Raw genomic sequence first — 17,309 nt, 5'->3', positions numbered from 1 at the left:
ACATGCAGATTTAACAACACTTGCATAACATGCCACATTCCTATTTGCTGCCATTTCTCCATCTGGTATCCTTGCAGGTCTCTACTTGTGGAGCTGAAGACCAGGGTTCTTTGCTGTGGAAGTATCATAGTAAAAAATGTAGTAAAAAAAAAAGACACAATATTTATTCTGAAAAGTAAACCTCCTAACAGTTAAATTATTAGCAATGCCTCTAAGTCTCTCAAGGGACCACCTACCCCTTAAAAAGTTTTTTGATACATTTTCTTAGTTTTCCACAAGACAACATCTAAGAATAGCTTTGTGCATAGAAAGTTAAAGCAACAGTGAACTTTTGAGCTTGAAGAAGAAATAAGAACAGGAAATGAAGTCTTTGGGTGACTGGCACCCCTAAGTGACAGAAAATGTTCTAGATTCATATGCATGTTTTCTTGTCATTCAGGGAAGCCCTGGTATGTCTAGACTAGGGGTGTTAAACTCAATTTCATTGGGGCCACATCAGCCTCATGGTCGCCTTCAAAGGTTGCCCCTGGTTAAAATGGATTTGACACACCTGCTCTAGACAAAAGTAATTTTTCAGTGCAAAGCTACACCAGAGACACCAGGTTATGTTTGCCTGATGAAGTCATGTTGCAGCAGGCAGCAGAGCATCATGCCTTTATTTTAAGCAATGCATTATTATATTCATTTTCATGGTGGATCCTCTGCTTTCCTCAGCTTACATCCTTTAACTATGGTGTATATTTTGCTTTAGCTGCTGAGAGTATCTGGAGAAAGGGGTGCACATTTTGCTGCTCTGCATCTCCTTCTGAGGTGCACATTTCTCTATGCTACAACAGCATGTTGCGCTGGCAGCAGAGCAAGCATCGGACTTTTCCCCTCTGTCTTAGGGCTGTTCATGCTTCTCTTGGTCCTTTGGACTGGGTAAGACAGAAATGACCTGCTGCACCACCAGCTGATGGGAGCAGAAATAAGATCCATCCGAAATAACCAAGTATAATCGCAGTAGGAAGAGTCAGATGCTGTTTCAACAGTGACACCATCCTTTGGTTAATGTTTTGATCTCTTGTGTCTTATTTGAGCCAGTTTAAATTACGGGCTATTTAAAAGAGTAAATTAAATATAAGTGCAGTTTCCCAGAGGGAGTCCAATATTTTCCAAGGCACTTCAGCTTTCTGATCAGCGTTGACTCTGACCTGTCAGGCACATGACTGTCCTGGTGCGGGTGTGCAGTTGTATACCTCTCACACAGTTGTGCTGTGTATAAACAGGAAACTTTCTGGACATCTGCAAAGACAAGCAATATATTTAATTGCATGCAGCTGATGGTACGTAGTTACATCTGTTTGTTCACCAGTCAACAGCTTAAGGAGGCCAAAGAAATTAAATAGTTTCCTTTGTCCCAAGTTCCCTTTTTGCCTTTCAGAAAAAATTGGCCAGATTTCCACCACCCTTTCCCCTCCTTTTGATTTTACAACTGAAAGGATAAAGCTGCCTGATGAGAGGGACAAAGCCCAGTTGCTCAAGTCACATTCCTGCCCACAGGGCAAAAAAATTGAACCTTTATTTCTGATGCTGAGAAATAAAGCTCTGGACCTTGGTTCCACCTGTATTGCCCCATGTAGGGCTTGAATGCTTGGAGTGGCAGCTGGCAGGTTCACTCATCAGGTTTGCTGTCTGCATTTCTATATGTTGAGCATAATAACTGTCAGATGATAATATGTCTTCTGAGCAGGCATGGTAGATGCAACTAGGGGTGATTCACTCAGAATGGAGCTGTGTTTCATAACATAAATAATTTTTGGGAAGGAAATCCCTGAAGAGAGGATCTGCACTTTGTCCAGATATTTTTTGTTATTGCCAGCTTTCAATTCTGTGGGCAGGAAGCCTGGCTGCCTCTGGCAGGCCACCTCCAGGCCCCTTCTGAGGTCAAGCCCGAGAAGCCCACCACAGCAGACAAATCCCTGCTTGCACTTGGTTTCTCCTTGCACCTAGTCACTTACCAGAGTTTTGAGAAGTTTAAGGGTGCTTTGCTGATTGCTGAGATGCTGCTTGCCTGCTGCAAGTTAGCTTTTTTTACTTGGTGACAACTAGGGCAAAAAATCCAGAAAGAATGAGAAAATCTAGCTCAAGAGCCATCATACATCTTCTGAAGCCCTTTATTACTGCAGCTGGAGTAGTCTTTTCTGGTGGTCCCTCACCACTAAAATAGAAAATATAAACCAAAGTCAGGAATGTGAGTATGCTCCAAAAACCAGTGCTCTGAGATTGGCTTTTTTTCTTGGTCTTTTCTTAATTTTGAACCCCATTGAACCTAATCATTGAAGACCATGAAGAATTCCCTTTATAAAGCTGCTAGCAACAGCACAGGCACACCTAGATCCTCCAGAAGTGGAGGTGGTGTGTGGAGGACTCGGCTCAGTGCTGTTACACCAGCCTTTCACAGGTGCACAGTCACCAGGGCAGTCTGTGGACCTGGGTACGTGCACATACTCCGGCCATCCATGTTCATGGACATTCCTACGCCCTGGGAACATTCCAGCTACATCTCATTCCATGCCAGCAAAAATCCAGCCTGAGCATCAGCCACCTCCTACCCAGGTTTGTGTCCTGATTGCCACAGAAAGGAAAACTGGGTACAGAGACCAGGTGGGAAGAACATGCTCCAGCAGGTCACCAGCCTGCATGGGGAGCACACCCACATGTTGTGTCTGGCCATACCACCTTCACTGAGCTTTTAGTACCAGATACAATTAAAGATTGTCCCCTTTCCAGTTCTCTTCCTGTCAGATTTTGGATTGCACTTACATAGTGATTTATACTCAAAGACAAAGAAGTCAGTGTCCACCTGCAGATCCTTCTCCAGGGTCCCTCTTTTTACCATTTACTTTCAGGGCCATCACAGTTCAAACAGCAGCCTGTGCTCTCACAGGAGGAATCTATCTACATACTTACATGGAGCATGATGAGCTCAGGCCATACCAACACAGTCTGTGGTGCCTCTTCCTATTTTCTGACCATCTGATCTAAGGTTTGCATACTGTGTCTTTCTGGAAGGATCCTGCAAACCTGACTCAAACTCAGCAAACCTCAACAGCACACGAGACATGACATGGGCAGCCTGGCAATGGGGATATGTTCTTTAGCTTGTGCTATGGAAGTGGATAAATATGGAAATGATGGACTTTCCTCAGGCACCAACTCCAGTGATGCACTTTAGATTGACAAGAGCCAAAAAGAGTTATTGTTGTGTCCTACAGATTATCTTGGGCTTCTCCAAAGCCATGACTAAAAGCAGGCCCTCAAAGCCACGACCCACCACAGAGTTCCCCCATGACCTTGAGCCAAGACAGCACTGCAATGTACTTGGGTGGATGCTACTCCTAACTCACCATCAATTGCATTGACATCAGGGCCACCAGCGTGTTGAGGCAAAGCCTTTCCAAATACCACTCCTCAGTAAGACCTTTTGCCCTGAGTAATCCAGCAGTAAGCGCCTTTAAAAACCACAGGATTTCTTCATGAAAGCTCTTGGGCAATGGTCTCCTCTTAAATCTTCTAAAGCAAGACTGCACACACAGCTACTCATTCAGCCAAAACAGTAAGATCGACGCAGGAAAATCCACTTTACAAAAGGGAGCTCCCAAACCAAAATACCCCCTCTCCCATGGCCTCTCCTGGGCCAGTACATGTTGCTGTTTCTATCGCTACAGTTTACACCCCATCCAAGGACAAGGCCCATGGGATGACATGGCTCTGGAGGCAGTCCAAGACCTGTAGGCAGGGGGTTTGTACCTGGTCAGAAGAGAAGGAACAAGGATGGCAGTCATTCTTGCACCTCCTGGGCAGCTTGGGGGTCCAAGAATACCTTGATGCCTGCCCATCTTCCCTGCCCCCTCCCCACTCAATCAGGCACATGACTCCTTTCTCACTTTGGTAGTCCAATGGATGGAGAACCAGAGGGAAATTTTTCAACTAAGCATGACTAATAGTGACTTCAAGGCTCACCCAGTTTCATAGGGAACTGGGGTCATGGGGCAAAGAGAAAGTGACAGTTAGGCGAATAATACCAGAGATTTTCTCAGAAAACAGCAAAAAGCAAGGAAATTATAAAACCTCTACCAGGAACATGGCAACCTCATGGCAACATCTCCATTTCAGAAATTCATCTAGTTTGAACTAGTCTACCAGGAACGAGACTCAGAAGTCACAGAGGAGTAGGTCCCAGTTGCTTGGACTGTGCCCACAGCCAAGAACTTTCTTCATGTTTCATATTTGGTACATTTCAAGATGTTTCATTTCTGACTTGTGGGCATTATCATAGTCATCACATGGTGCTATAATATACTTGTCTTTGGTGTGCCCATCCTGATTCCTAATTTCTCAGCACACATTTATTGATTTTGGAATTTATATTTAGCATGCAGTAATTAAAGGCAGCAGCAGAAAATTTAAATACCTTAACCATAAGTAAGAAGGTTAAGCATGTTCAGTCATATAGTGCATTAAAAAAAAGCATGTGTATCTATATATATATACACACATATGCAGACACATGCACACTGTCCTATTTATTATTTATTTTATTTTTATATGTATATATATGTATATATGCATGACCATAGACGTTAATTTGCAAAATTAATGAACACATATTTGGTAATCAGTGCCAAACTTCTCAAAACTAATGTCCTTTATAACCCTATTCCATTAATATCCCAGTGATGGATTTTTAAAAAGAATGCACTCAGGACTAGCCAGCCATCCCTACTTGTATAAGGAAGTGAATCTTCGGTACCTAAGTGTTGTATCTGTTCTGGTGAAACCTGTTCCTCACTGGGGGGGAAATACAAAAAAAAAAAAACACCCAAAACCTCTTGACGTAGGTCTTGCTAAATTTTGTTTAACATCCTTATTACAAGAGAAATTCTACTTCCAGTTTCATCAGGACTCCCACTTTGGCCTGAGGTGATAGGTAAAGCCTTTGAGACACTGTCTTTTTTCAAGAAGTTGACAAGCTGTCTTTTTTCACATGCATGAAAACCATGTGGAAAGGAGTTCAAAAATCTCTACTGACAACTGGGAAAAAAAAAGGACAGATTTTTGGCCCAGTGCTGGTATAGTAAAACAATGTTTCTTGCCCTGTGGTGTGCAGATCAGTAGGATCCATAGATCCTTCTAAGAGACTACAGTATGCAAGAAAAAATGTAAAATCTACTGTTGATTGGATTAAATGTGCTATTAGGAGGTTCATACCTTCAGAGGGAAGCAGAAAGCTGTCATGAAGCATCGTTTGTGGAATGTTTCCCAAAATGCAAATATCTGTGTTTAGTGCGTGTGCTACCAGTGTGTGCAAATAAGAGTGTAAAAGCAGCAAGGCTGAACATCAGATTTGGAGAAATTCTGCACAAGGTCCATTGGAGAGCGCTGCACACTGGCTGCACTCCTGAGCACTTCAGTTTACATGAGGAAAAAAGAAAAATCTAGCAAAAAATCAAACACTGAAGAAAGCAAAGCGATTTGATTAAAATATTTAGGACTTTTAACCTAAACCCACTCTCTCACATCAAGAGCAATGTTGCAAATTACAACTAATTTATCATTGTGGAAGGCAACAAGAGAATTCCAATTTTTGAAGTAGAATGAAGAGATGAAAATGTAATACCCAAAAATAAAGATGAAATAAAGTTATATTGAAGACTCATGAGAAATTGAAATTGATTTGAAGGCCGATATAATCTTTCTGCAGTAGAAGATGGTATTATATCTTCTTCCCATACACAAACGTATAAGAAGCAATCAAATTTTATGGTTTCTGAAAAGATGTGCCATATGTGGGTGTGGTAACGGAACACAGTCAGATAGTTCTGCTGCTCTGGGGACTTTTGCTCATACACCGTGGGATTCCCCAGCTGCCTCCAGCAAATGTGGAAAAACATAAAATAAGATACAAACTACACTGATGCTATATTTTCAAAATCCAAGCAGGACATTTAGTAAGTGCCCAAAACCAAGCAACGCAGAAAAGGATGTTAATAATTATCTTAATTTCTATGGGAGGAGAGAGATGGAAAATTAAGTCTGAGGAGAGGAAGAAGTGAGTATGAAGACCATAACTATAGGATAGTAGAACTCATACGCATGGAGCTGTGTCCTTCTGTGGCCAGATGCCTTCCTGGCCTGAGACAAATTAAAATCAGTCAGATGATTTAGAACTCAGTATTTCTGTACCGTACTGTAGTATACAATAAAACTGCATGTAATGGGTGTGGAGACAAAGTCTAAAGTTTGAGCAGAGCTGTGTGGTGAACAGCAAGACGCTACCTTAAAGAGCAGAGATTTCCATCTCATAAACCACACTCGGATAGTAAACACAACTGCAAGGTTCAGAGAAACATAAAGAGGTCATGCAGTGAGGATGTGCATTTAAATCATCCCAAGTACATCTGTCTACCATCAGGTGTAAAAGTCCGGTGCAGGGGATTTACCTCAGATAACCTTGGCTGAAGATGTGTCCCAAGCAGGAGTGCTGTGAAAAAGCTTCAGTATATTTTAAGAAAACTCTCCAGTGCATTAAACATGGTGTTATTTCTTCCCATAAAGCGCATAATCAGGCAGACATAATTTTCCCCAGATTTGTGATGTAAGAAAACAGCTCCAGTTCCTTGACATTTCCCCATCATGCCCCATTGCAAGAACTGCTTCATATCAGCTCTAACCCTCCAAGTGGATTTTGCTCTGTCCTTGCAAAGGTCGACTCCTTTTTCCTCCACCCACCCTCTGACAGATTTGCTCCTGCCCAGCGCTGCCTGCTCCACTGGCCAAGCCTCCCCAGCGTATATCGGCTGGCTCAGGTTTCCTGTGCTGCAAGAGACAGATATACCAGGTCAGTGCTAATGTCCATCTAGATGTCTCCATCTGCTCTGTGAGTCATCCTGCAAGAGACAGGCTCAGCAGTTGTCTGTATTTCTGACATGGTTGTTGGTGGTTTCCTAATAAGCTGAGTAGGGGAAAACCAGCAGCACTATCTCTGGCTGTAATTCAGAGAATTTCATAGAATCATAAAATCTTTTTGATTGTAAGAAACCCTCAAGATCATGTAGTCCAACCATTGACCTAAAACTGGCACTAAACCATATCAAGGGGAAACATTTTAGTTTTCACGTTTTTCCTAGGTTAAACATGTCACATACTTTTTGCACAGTGTCTCCAGTTGCCTGATCATCCTGGTCATTCTTCTCCACACCCATTTGAGGCTGCATCTTCCTGGACATGCATGTTGATGTCTGTACAGGCTGTTTCAGCTTGTGAAATAAAAATCAACATTGGCACATTTTCCTACCTTTACGGGGATGAGGGACAAATTACTGGACCGATACACAGAATCACAGAATGGTTGTGGTTGGAAGGGACCTCTGGAGATCATCTAGTCCAACCCATCTGCTAAAGTAGGTTCACCCAGAGCAGATCACACATGAATGTGTCCATGTGGGTCTTGAATGTCTCCAGAGAAGGAGACTCCACAGCCTCTCTGGGCAGCCTGTTCCAGTGCTCCGGCACCCTGAACGTAAAGTTTCTCCTCATATTCTGATGGAACTTCCTATGCTTCAGTTTGTGCCTGTTGCCTCTCATCTTGTCATTGGGCACCACTGAAAGGAGAACAAACAACATTGGTGTTCCTGTGGCGGGTATTTGCTCCATGGCCACCTAATATACTTCTATTTACCACAGGTTTTTGACATAATACAGGAGTTCTTTGCTTGTGATTCTCTATCGTGTGCCCACTTCTGATGATTGTCAATAATAAGGTAAAAAGGAGTGAATTTCAGGTCTGATTCTTGAGGACCCACAGTACAAAACTCTCCCCAGCTTCCAGCTCCTTCCTCTAGCACTACTTGCTGTTACCTTTCCTTAGAGAAGGATAAATGACTGTTAGTTTTTATTGGCCCCATCTATCTACATTTTTTTTCTCCCTCTTAAGTAGCAGTAATGACCAAGAGCTGTTGCTCCCCAGCTTGAGGGAGATACTGAAACTTTTTACTTGCTGGTGATGACAGAGGATGTGGATGTCATCACACCAACTTAAAGGGGTCTCAAATGTCTTAAAGCAGGTCTATAAATTAGTTGGCAGGGAGCAGCTTTCTGGGAAGACAGCATGATCAACAGAGTTGAGGAGAGACTTTCCCGTCTTCTGTACCAGTATTCACACAACATAAGTAGGGGACAATGAAAGAAAAGAGGAAGAACATGCAAGGCAGGAATAATCAGTGGTGAGGAGAAGAGGAACTAGGAAAGAAAACAGAAAAAGAATTTTTAGAGGGATGACTTATGATAGCATGAGCCAGCTTTTTACACCAGGCTGGTGACTTCCCCGTGGGACAGCTTTCTTTGGCTTTTCACATTTCTGCCCCATGAGAAATGGGTGTCAGAGGCTGAGGAAGTGGCCTGTCCCGGGACAAGAAGTGTGAGGAGTCAGCCAGGCAGACCCTGGTTCCTCATGGCTACTGCTGGGAGCATGGAAGATCCAAGGGTCAGGACCTGGCCTTGATGAGGAAGATCAGGGAAAAGTCATGTTGATAAAATTATTGCCTTTGTGAGTAAGGTCTTTGTACTGGAATGAATACTGAAAGATGCTCCCAGGTTCTAGGGGTACAGTTATAATTGTGTTTTGGTGCTAGCTTCTGGCATCAGTTACATTTGTCACTTCTCCACCCACAGAAGATTGGAGTGGGGGCATATCAGACGGAAAGGGAGAGGGGAACAAAGGGAAGGCATACAAGCATACAACAGTGTGAAATAAGAACTAGGAAAAAAGGAGAAACAGTGAGCAATACAGAAATGTATGAGCAAAAGGAAGTGGACAGAAGAGAGAGGGAAAGGGAGACAAAGAAAATCTTATTGCTGAAGTCCAGGAAGGAAAGACATTCAGTGACAGAGAGGAAGACACGTGCTGCAGTTAACTGTATAGAAAAGCTTAACTGGCCCTTATGGGTGTAGACGTATAGCCAGTGACATCTGGGGAAGTTTTGGATTAATGTACTGATTACAACAGAAATGTCTAAAGTAAGAAGAGCTTAAGCTGTCCTGATGCAACAGCAGCGTACTTTGGACTACCCCTCCCAAGCAAACTCTTCCACTTTGTTGTGTGGCCTCAAGCCACTTACTTAAACTTGTAGCGTTTCAACTCCCCCATAAATAAAATGCAAAAAGCACTATGAACAACTGCATTACTTAAACCAGCAGCTGTAACAGCAATATCCCCATCCTTAAGCTGCTAGTGCAGCGAGCAGACTTTTATCAGCATTTGCAGGATTTCTGCTGGAAGTAGGGCCCCGAGAGTATGAATAATTTTGCCTTGTCGCAACAATGTATAAACTCAGTGTAGCTCCAAAGAGGTCAATGACTGCTTCAGATTTCTACAGGTAGAGCTGAATATAAAATGTGAGCAGCCTTGCAGAATTGTGAATAAAAACGAAGCAAATCCTGCTCCATCCCTTAGACTTCATACTAGTAACCACTGCATGCAGTTTGGTGTTTCTAAATATGCTTTTGTAATAAGGCAATGCAAGTGTTTAAAACACGGCCATCACAGATCAGCAGACAGAGCAAGTTCATAAAAGTAAATCCCTAGGTACAGATGACATCACCAAGCTCTTTAAATGATAAACTTTCACCTTTCTGAGCCAATACAAAAGAAGCCCATCTTCTTGCTAAAAATACGTTGTACCAGCAAATCGCATGCGCTCACACTACACATTAAAATGCAAAGAGAGCCACCTGGAATCTGAGGACAAATATGGTCCTGTGCCAGCACTTACTGATTCAAGGCTGTTCAAGTAATGCTTTTAAACAAGTAAAAATATCTGCTAATCCTGTCAAGAGGTTCTGCCGCGCTCTTGCCTCTCCTACTATGTCAGAGCAATTCCATGGCAATGGAATGATGCTGATACACAGTGACACATGAGAATGGAGGTCTGAGCTCTTACATTTCCAGTCCCCAGCACTCCAGAGAAAGGACAAGAAGAGAGGTGGTTGCCGTCAATCAGAGCCCTTGCACAAGGCAAGGCTTGGAAATGTCAATGAACCTGGAAAGATAAAAAGAACTGAAATTCACAGAAAGGCTTCAAAACTCACGCCACACTGAGAGAAGGTGAGTCTTTCAGGAAGACTCTCAATGATGAGTATCGTGGTCTTCTGGGACAGAGCATCAGCATGTGTTGGCTTGGATTTATAAGCTCCTTCTCTCAGAAAACAATCGCAGATAAGTTCTCGGTGATCAGGTGCTCTGTCCAGGCATACATTGTAAAAACAGTCCTGTGCAGCAGCAGAAAGATGAGATGGCATGTTACTATCCAGTAAAAACATTCAGAGCTGTTCTTGGCAGTCTGAATTGTGGCTGCCATGGTGTTTGCACCCAAAATATCTGGACAAGGGTGCTGTAGAACCTGAAGAAGCTAGGTTTCCCTGTTGCCTGCTTGCATTTCCAAAAAGATAAGCTCCCTGGAGGGCTATGAGACCAGAGACCTTGCTGATCTGTTTGGGCAAGAAGCCTTCGCAGCAACCACCAGCTGAGAGATGTGAAATTTTATGTTCAGCCTTCATTTCTAAGGAGCTCTGTCCAGTTGTGTACGACCTCAGCCTTGCCTCACATGGAAATGGGAGCAAAATTAATCCTTCAGAAGGAGTGGCTACCAGAGGCATGAACATGACCTCCTACCTCCATGACAACCCTGTTCATTGCTACCTCAGAGCTCCCAAAATGGCAGCAGCAGAACTGGACTGAACATGTGGGTCAGGCACAAGGGAAAGGGGCTGCACGGGCAAGTGGGACCCAATTGCAAGGATCAAAGGAAATCCACAGCATTCCTGCCTGTGACATTGCCTGCAGGAAAGTGAGGGTTAGTTGCATCAGCCATTGCCAGGTGGAGCCAATGTGAGAGCTGCTGATATGTTTTTGGAGGAAGAAGGCATTTTTTGACTTATTAGTGATGGATTTCTTTTACTAGGCCAATAACTGGGAAAGCACCCAGATTAATAAAGAATCGTCAGAAAATTAAATTAATAGGGAGGAGAAATGGGCTGTTATTGCCCCTTTTGGGGTCATTTTGTTCTGATGCTTTCAGCTATATGCAAAGAAACTCTGCAAGGAAGATACACAGCTTAAATGTATAAGGCAATGTATTACTGGTTATCACAGATAAATCTCACTACCCGCAGCCCTCTCCTTCTAGTATTGGAACTGTCTTTTTTCCCTGCTGCCTAGCTGTGGACACCTCCACACCCATAGCACCCAGGGAAGCAGACTTTCCACCCTGAGGCTTGTGCAGATGTTGAATATCTGAGATTTCAGAGACCTCTATATGCAGGGTTGCATCGGAAGGCAGCCCTGGAGGAGGGAGGAATGGGAGAAGCATTTTAGGGCATGGAGGTGAAATAAAAGGCCTCAGCTGCTCATAGGTCATTCCTGTCACCTGTTTGCAGTCTAAGGATTTTGAAGCTACTCGTGTGTGCTCCCCAGCTGGAACCACTTGTAAAATATGATCCAGTGTTTGAACCCCACCTAACAGAGGGATGAAAGAGGCATCTGAGCACCTGCTGCAGCTGGCAGGGTCTTCCAGAGCCCCAAGCAGAGGGCACAGGAGATTCATTGATGGGTTCCCTCGGCAGCTCCTTTGGAGATAGTTTTTTTTGCCCTGACAATACCACCAGCACCTTTGTTTCTCCTCAGGTGTCTCAGCCCAGAAGGTGGTTGCTGTCATGTGTATTTTTACCCTGCTTCACTATAAAAACAAAGTTGACCATGTCATCAGCTTCTCATTTCCCAGCACTAACTTCTGAATGTGCAGGCCGGTTTTGAACACATTTGACAATGGAGGGTGAAGGTTTTAAGAAATAGATCTTTATGTTAAAGATATGTATGTTTTATAGTGGCATCAGGGAGATGCAGGATACACAGATTCACTGCTCCAAAGAGCAAAAGGCTGCAGCAGAGGCTGAGCAGTCACTTGTCCTGCCAGCTAGACCATCAACATGCTGAGATAGTAAGGGACACAGAAGAGTCTGGTTTGTTGGGTTTATTTTGCACCAGGAACAGAAGCAGGCTACAGGAATCTGTAAGTCCCACGGGAAAAAAACAGATATTCAGTGTTTCTTCTTATTATAAAACATCTTGTTTTCCCACAGTACAAGGAAAAGTGATTTCCTGGTAAAGAACTAATGGGTGGAAAGTCAGGATGTATTCATGCTTATTTGTTGATGTCAATGGATTTGGTAGATGAAGGAAGCCTGGAAGGGTTTCTCCACAGAGGTAGTGTGGTTATGTCTCAAATCCCCCCCTTACTCCCCAGTGTATACACACACATACACATTCATACGTAACACATATGCACACAGAATTAAGGTCTCATGAGTTACAGTTCAAAATGTTTTTTTCATTTTTGATATCTGGTTGGAGTCAGACATATCTCCTTATGCCTCACCCATTCAGCATGTCTCTGCACGTTGACATAGACCTGCCCACCTACCAAGGACCAAAACTCAAGAATTCAAGAGAATAATTTGTCTGTGTTCTAAACAAAGGGAGTCAGCAATAAAATCTTCTTAAAATAATTCCCTGGTTCTTAGAAACATTTGTATATTAGCCTCACAGCTGTTTCTCTCTCTTTTTCTTTTGCCATAGCTGTGTACACACATATACATGCTCTGGTAGCATATGCAATTGAAAATTCCAAATTCATTTTATAAAGCAGGATTAAGAAGCACTAATCTCCCAAGGAAACATCTCAGTTGCATAAAGCAAGCAAACCAGGCATCAACAAAAACAAAATGTCCAAATGAGCTCAGCAAAGCTTTTGCTATAGATACTTAGACCTGGCTAAGTTCCCCACATATTATAAAGAAGGTACTTCATGATTTACTTGATAATTAACTTGAAAAATTGCTATATGCCAAGGAACTCACAGCTCCAGATCATACTATATCTGACACCCGAGTTGAAAGGCTTCTGCAGTATTTTGGAAATATGTTGAGATTTTCTAGGCGCTGAGTGAGCTCCTATAAGTGTCCATAAATGGGTGCACACTACCTCCTTACACCAGGAAAGTGAGTTGCCAGTCACAAGGGGTGGGATGGGATGGGATGGGATGGGATGGGATGGGATGGGATGGGATGGGATGGGATGGGATGGGATGGGAAGAGAACAGCCCAGCAAGCCATGCCATGGGCACAGTTGGGCAGTCCAGCTGCAGCTGGGCATCTCCCTACCACTGGCAGGAGAAAAGTCTCCTAGGCATACACTTGTTCCCAAACAAGCCTGACAGTGCTCACCTGCTGGTCATGGAGTTTCCGTGTGGGGTTGCTGGGTCTCAGAGCATGGGGAAACCCCTTTCTCAACATGTCCGTGTAGGGTGCAGTTCATTAACACAACCAGATGAGAGTGTATCCATGTCAACGAGAGGTCTAAATTTCCAACAGTGGTCATTCAAGGCTGGGTTTAGTCACTCACACATAGGGCTGTAGTGTCACCTAGAGATCCTTCAGCATTGTCATGGGCTGAATAGACATGACAATGAATCTTGGGATACCCAAGGGCATCCCAAATGGCACCAGGAATGACAGATGCAAACAGAGACTCCCCTCTCACAACTGGTCAGGTCAGTGACTCATTAGGCTGCTCTGGTTGTACTGACATGGAACTGGGTTTCAGTTGTCCAGACATCCCTCTGGAGTCATTTGTGGTGTCAACCTGGTGTCATTTTAAATGGTGCAGATTATCATGCCTGGCTTACCAGGGCATGCGTGTGTTGGAATTACTGTGGCATATGTGATGGGACCACAGGGCATCTCAGATGGCACGAGGTGACTCTTGCACATGGCTGGAGCTGGTAGCATGGACACCTAGGTAGAGGAATCTAAGCTGGACCTGGACCTGGACCCCAGCCCAAATGTTTAAATCACAAAGAAATTTGTAAACTGCAACTTCTGCCTCTGAGTTTTCAGTACAGTTTAATCGATATCAGCAAGGCGTCAAATCAACTCACACTCAGTCAAGTACTTTTTATTTGCCTTCTTCCCAAATTGAAATCCACCAAATCAGATTGGTAAATCGAGCTATTATACCTCCCAAGAAAAAGACTGAACAGAATGTTTTCAGATTTGACCATCCAGGAGCCTTGCCTAGTCATTTTACAAGATGAGCATGCAATAGCAATATAATCCCATTTTATATTTCAGTCACTGTAACAAATCACTGATACTACATCTGTATAGGTAATTGCTTTAATATTGATGAGTACAACCTACTCTGCTCTGCTTGTACAAAGCTTCTACTCCTTTTACCCATACATTATTCCCAGTAATCAAATAAACAAATCTAAAATCAGTTTTGCCACACTAGTCCTGTCTTCCTCCCCTGCTAACTGCACAGTATCTGTTATTAATATGCATAATATTGGCTGTATGGTAATATTAGGTTTTATGCTCTTAAAAGCCTCCGGCTTTGTGCTGGAATTTATGTCCCAGTACTTTGTGCTAGTTACCTTGCTCCACAATTACCGCACAACAACAGGGGTTAGTTCAGTATTTTGACACAGGAAAATCCAGTGGGAGATCTTTATGTACACCTGTTTTGGGCAAAATATCTTTCACCCAGTGACTTTCTGTATGACTGAGCTATGACTCTGGCAAGCTCACATAGCAAATCCTTTCCTGTCTCGTCTGAGGCACTCGTAAGGACTTACAAGCCCCCAGGAGTGTGCGCTGGGACGGGCCACAGGGGTCATGTAAAACTCTCTAAGGATGTCTTTAATATGGGGTGTGACAAAAACATATGTGGGAAAAAGTACCCCAGTCTGGCCCATGTAAGGACAGAGACTATGGAGTTTAACTGCCTCTGTGATCATGACTAAAAATCCTGCAAAGTCAGAAAGGATGGGCCAAAGTATTTATGCAGGAATTTGAAGCAGTGGGAGGATTTAAGTGAGTGGTTTTTTTTCTCTCAGATAAGTAAAAAAAACTGACTAAAAATATATGAAGATGTTGAAGTGTAGCTTGGGTTTTGATGAGACAACTGGGAGATGACCCTATCCTGCCACCTGAGTGTAGATCCGTGTTATGCACCAAGACGTAGAAATGAGAGTCTTACGGTGGCTGGATGGTCATTATAGCTGGGATGGACAAGATTACAACCAACAGTTGGCTCTTGTTTGTCAAAGTCCAGGCTGGTTTAAAAAAAATATCCAAAGGAAGCAGAAATAGCTCACTGTACATCATGAAGGATGTGGTTTTCCTCTTTCACACGGGACTTGCGACAGTTGCCTTTTCTACCACCTCCCAGAAGGAGGATGCCAAACACATGAGGCTGCAGCTGAAGGTCACGTGGATATTTTGGTTAGCGCAGGATGTATCTACATAGCTGAACAGTAATGTTTCCTAACCGGTGAATTCATTATTTGCTGTCTAAAAATGACCAACTCCTGCTGCACTTTGAAGTACAGTTTAACCAGTTTTTCTTTCTCACTCTGACCCTTTCTTGTTGGTGTCCTGTGTTTCTAACAGCTTCCCCCTATATTTAAGAAACATCCTAGGTGAAGACATTGCCAGATCATGTGAATGGCTAGAACAGAAAAAAACACAGGGCTTCTTCTTCTCCTCCTTCAAGGGCTGTATCCTTCCTTCTCACCACATATTTCAGCCCTAATTTCTGTTTTCTCCTCTTGTATATTCTCTAATGGCAACTGTACCTTCTCCCAGGGTTTCAGATACTGTTTCTCCATCTGATCCTCAAACCCAGCTCAATTTCTGCTTCTTAGCTTCGCATTTAATTCCTTTGACATTTGCTTTTGCTTGTCTATCCACCATCCCAATGAAAGTTCTTTAAGATGAAACTCAGGTCTTTTTCCTTTGCCTTTTCTGAATAATCTATCACTGTGGACAACTCCATTTTCTTCTCTCTGCCTTGTATTCTGGACCCTTTTCTCTCCTTCAACCACACTAAATCTTGTGTCATTAAATCTTGTAATTTATTTTTTAATATAACCAAGATCAGTCTTTTCATTGCTATCTCCAGCCTTAACATCTGCTTCATGTTCTGTCCTTGTGACAATAAATTCCTGTAATAGATAGATAGCTGGAATGCTGCTAGAATATTTCAGTAAGGGAATAAATCCTGCTCATACACATTTTTTGTTCAATCTGAATGATTTGTTGCTCCATCATAAATTGACTTTGCTTCATGGACAAAGCAGACCTCAGATATAGTCCTGTTCTGTGAACAAAATTTCATACAGTATCTTGAATTTTGTTTGCTATTCCATTGCAGTGTCATCTGATCTGTTTTCTACTCTACAGCAATCATTTCATGCCACTCATTATAAATGAACAAATTAATTTAGCTTATAAATTCTGACTCTAAATACTTTCTCCAATGGACTGTTTCCAGCTTGTGTTCGTCTCTAAGCCACCGATGGGACATGCCTACACTGGATGGCATGAAAATAAAGGTCTTTTTTTCTTTACTTGCAAAATGATTCAGTGCTAGCCCTACCCGAATGTGAAAGATGATGAATCCTCTATGCTGCTTCTTTATTTGACCTCTTTTATCTCTTTTATTTGCAGTCTGTCTCTCTTCCCCACCTATTTTGTGCACTGCCAGTTTAAACCTTTACTTATCTGAAACTGTATTGCTTGGTGCATTGGCAATGTGTTCATTCAGAGCTACCTGGAAGAAGTGCCAGTCATCACAAGCACCATTGCTTTTCAGTCACATTGATTACAAGCCAGGTCTTCAGGACCCCATCCTCACCCTTCAACTCTTAGAAACCCAAGGACCCCTGAATCTTGTACATTTACATGTGTATGATGTTATATCCCATGGGAAACTGGTAGGGATGGTTCTCTTTAGGAGTTCTTAGTCTTCCTCACTGCAAATAAAATTCCTTTTTGGAAGTTCTGGGATGGATTTTACTGTATTGTACAGCTTGGCCACTTGGGAAACTGCAGTGACAGCAAGGATGGGAGGTGCATGCTGCTGCACATAGGTGTGCATATATGTTTTATATATATATATACACATATACACAGGCATGTCTGCCACTGCCAGAGGAATCTCCACCACATCTGAGCAGCACAGAGCCCATGACAAAAACTGAACGTGTCTGATTCTTCCCAGCAGAGGTCAGTGGTATCGTAGTTGCCAAAATTTCTCCACATGTCCAGCCCAGTGTGCACACACAACCCTGTGGGGGAAAAAGGTGCCCTGCAGAAGTGTGGCTCAGGCAAATTTTTACACCCAATGTTGGGAAATTAGGTATTGA

At 43.0% G+C, this 17,309-nt stretch overlaps 1 long non-coding RNA gene across 1 annotated transcript; it reads right to left on the bottom strand.

The window, feature by feature from the left end:
* Positions 1–25: 25 nt before the first annotated feature.
* Positions 26–6,754, bottom strand: LOC135578653 (uncharacterized). Its single transcript, XR_010470617.1, has 3 exons — positions 6,486–6,754; positions 2,001–2,200; positions 26–1,284 (listed from the first exon to the last, which is right to left on the bottom strand). It is a non-coding gene; the product is annotated as an uncharacterized LOC135578653 (long non-coding RNA).
* Positions 6,755–17,309: the final 10,555 nt, after the last annotated feature.

Source organism: Columba livia, chromosome 1 (assembly GCF_036013475.1).
Source record: "Columba livia isolate bColLiv1 breed racing homer chromosome 1, bColLiv1.pat.W.v2, whole genome shotgun sequence".
In the NCBI taxonomy this organism is placed as follows: Eukaryota; Metazoa; Chordata; class Aves; order Columbiformes; family Columbidae; genus Columba; species Columba livia.
Note: the sequence above shows the minus strand (reverse complement) of the source record. Positions and strands in the feature narration are given on the sequence as shown.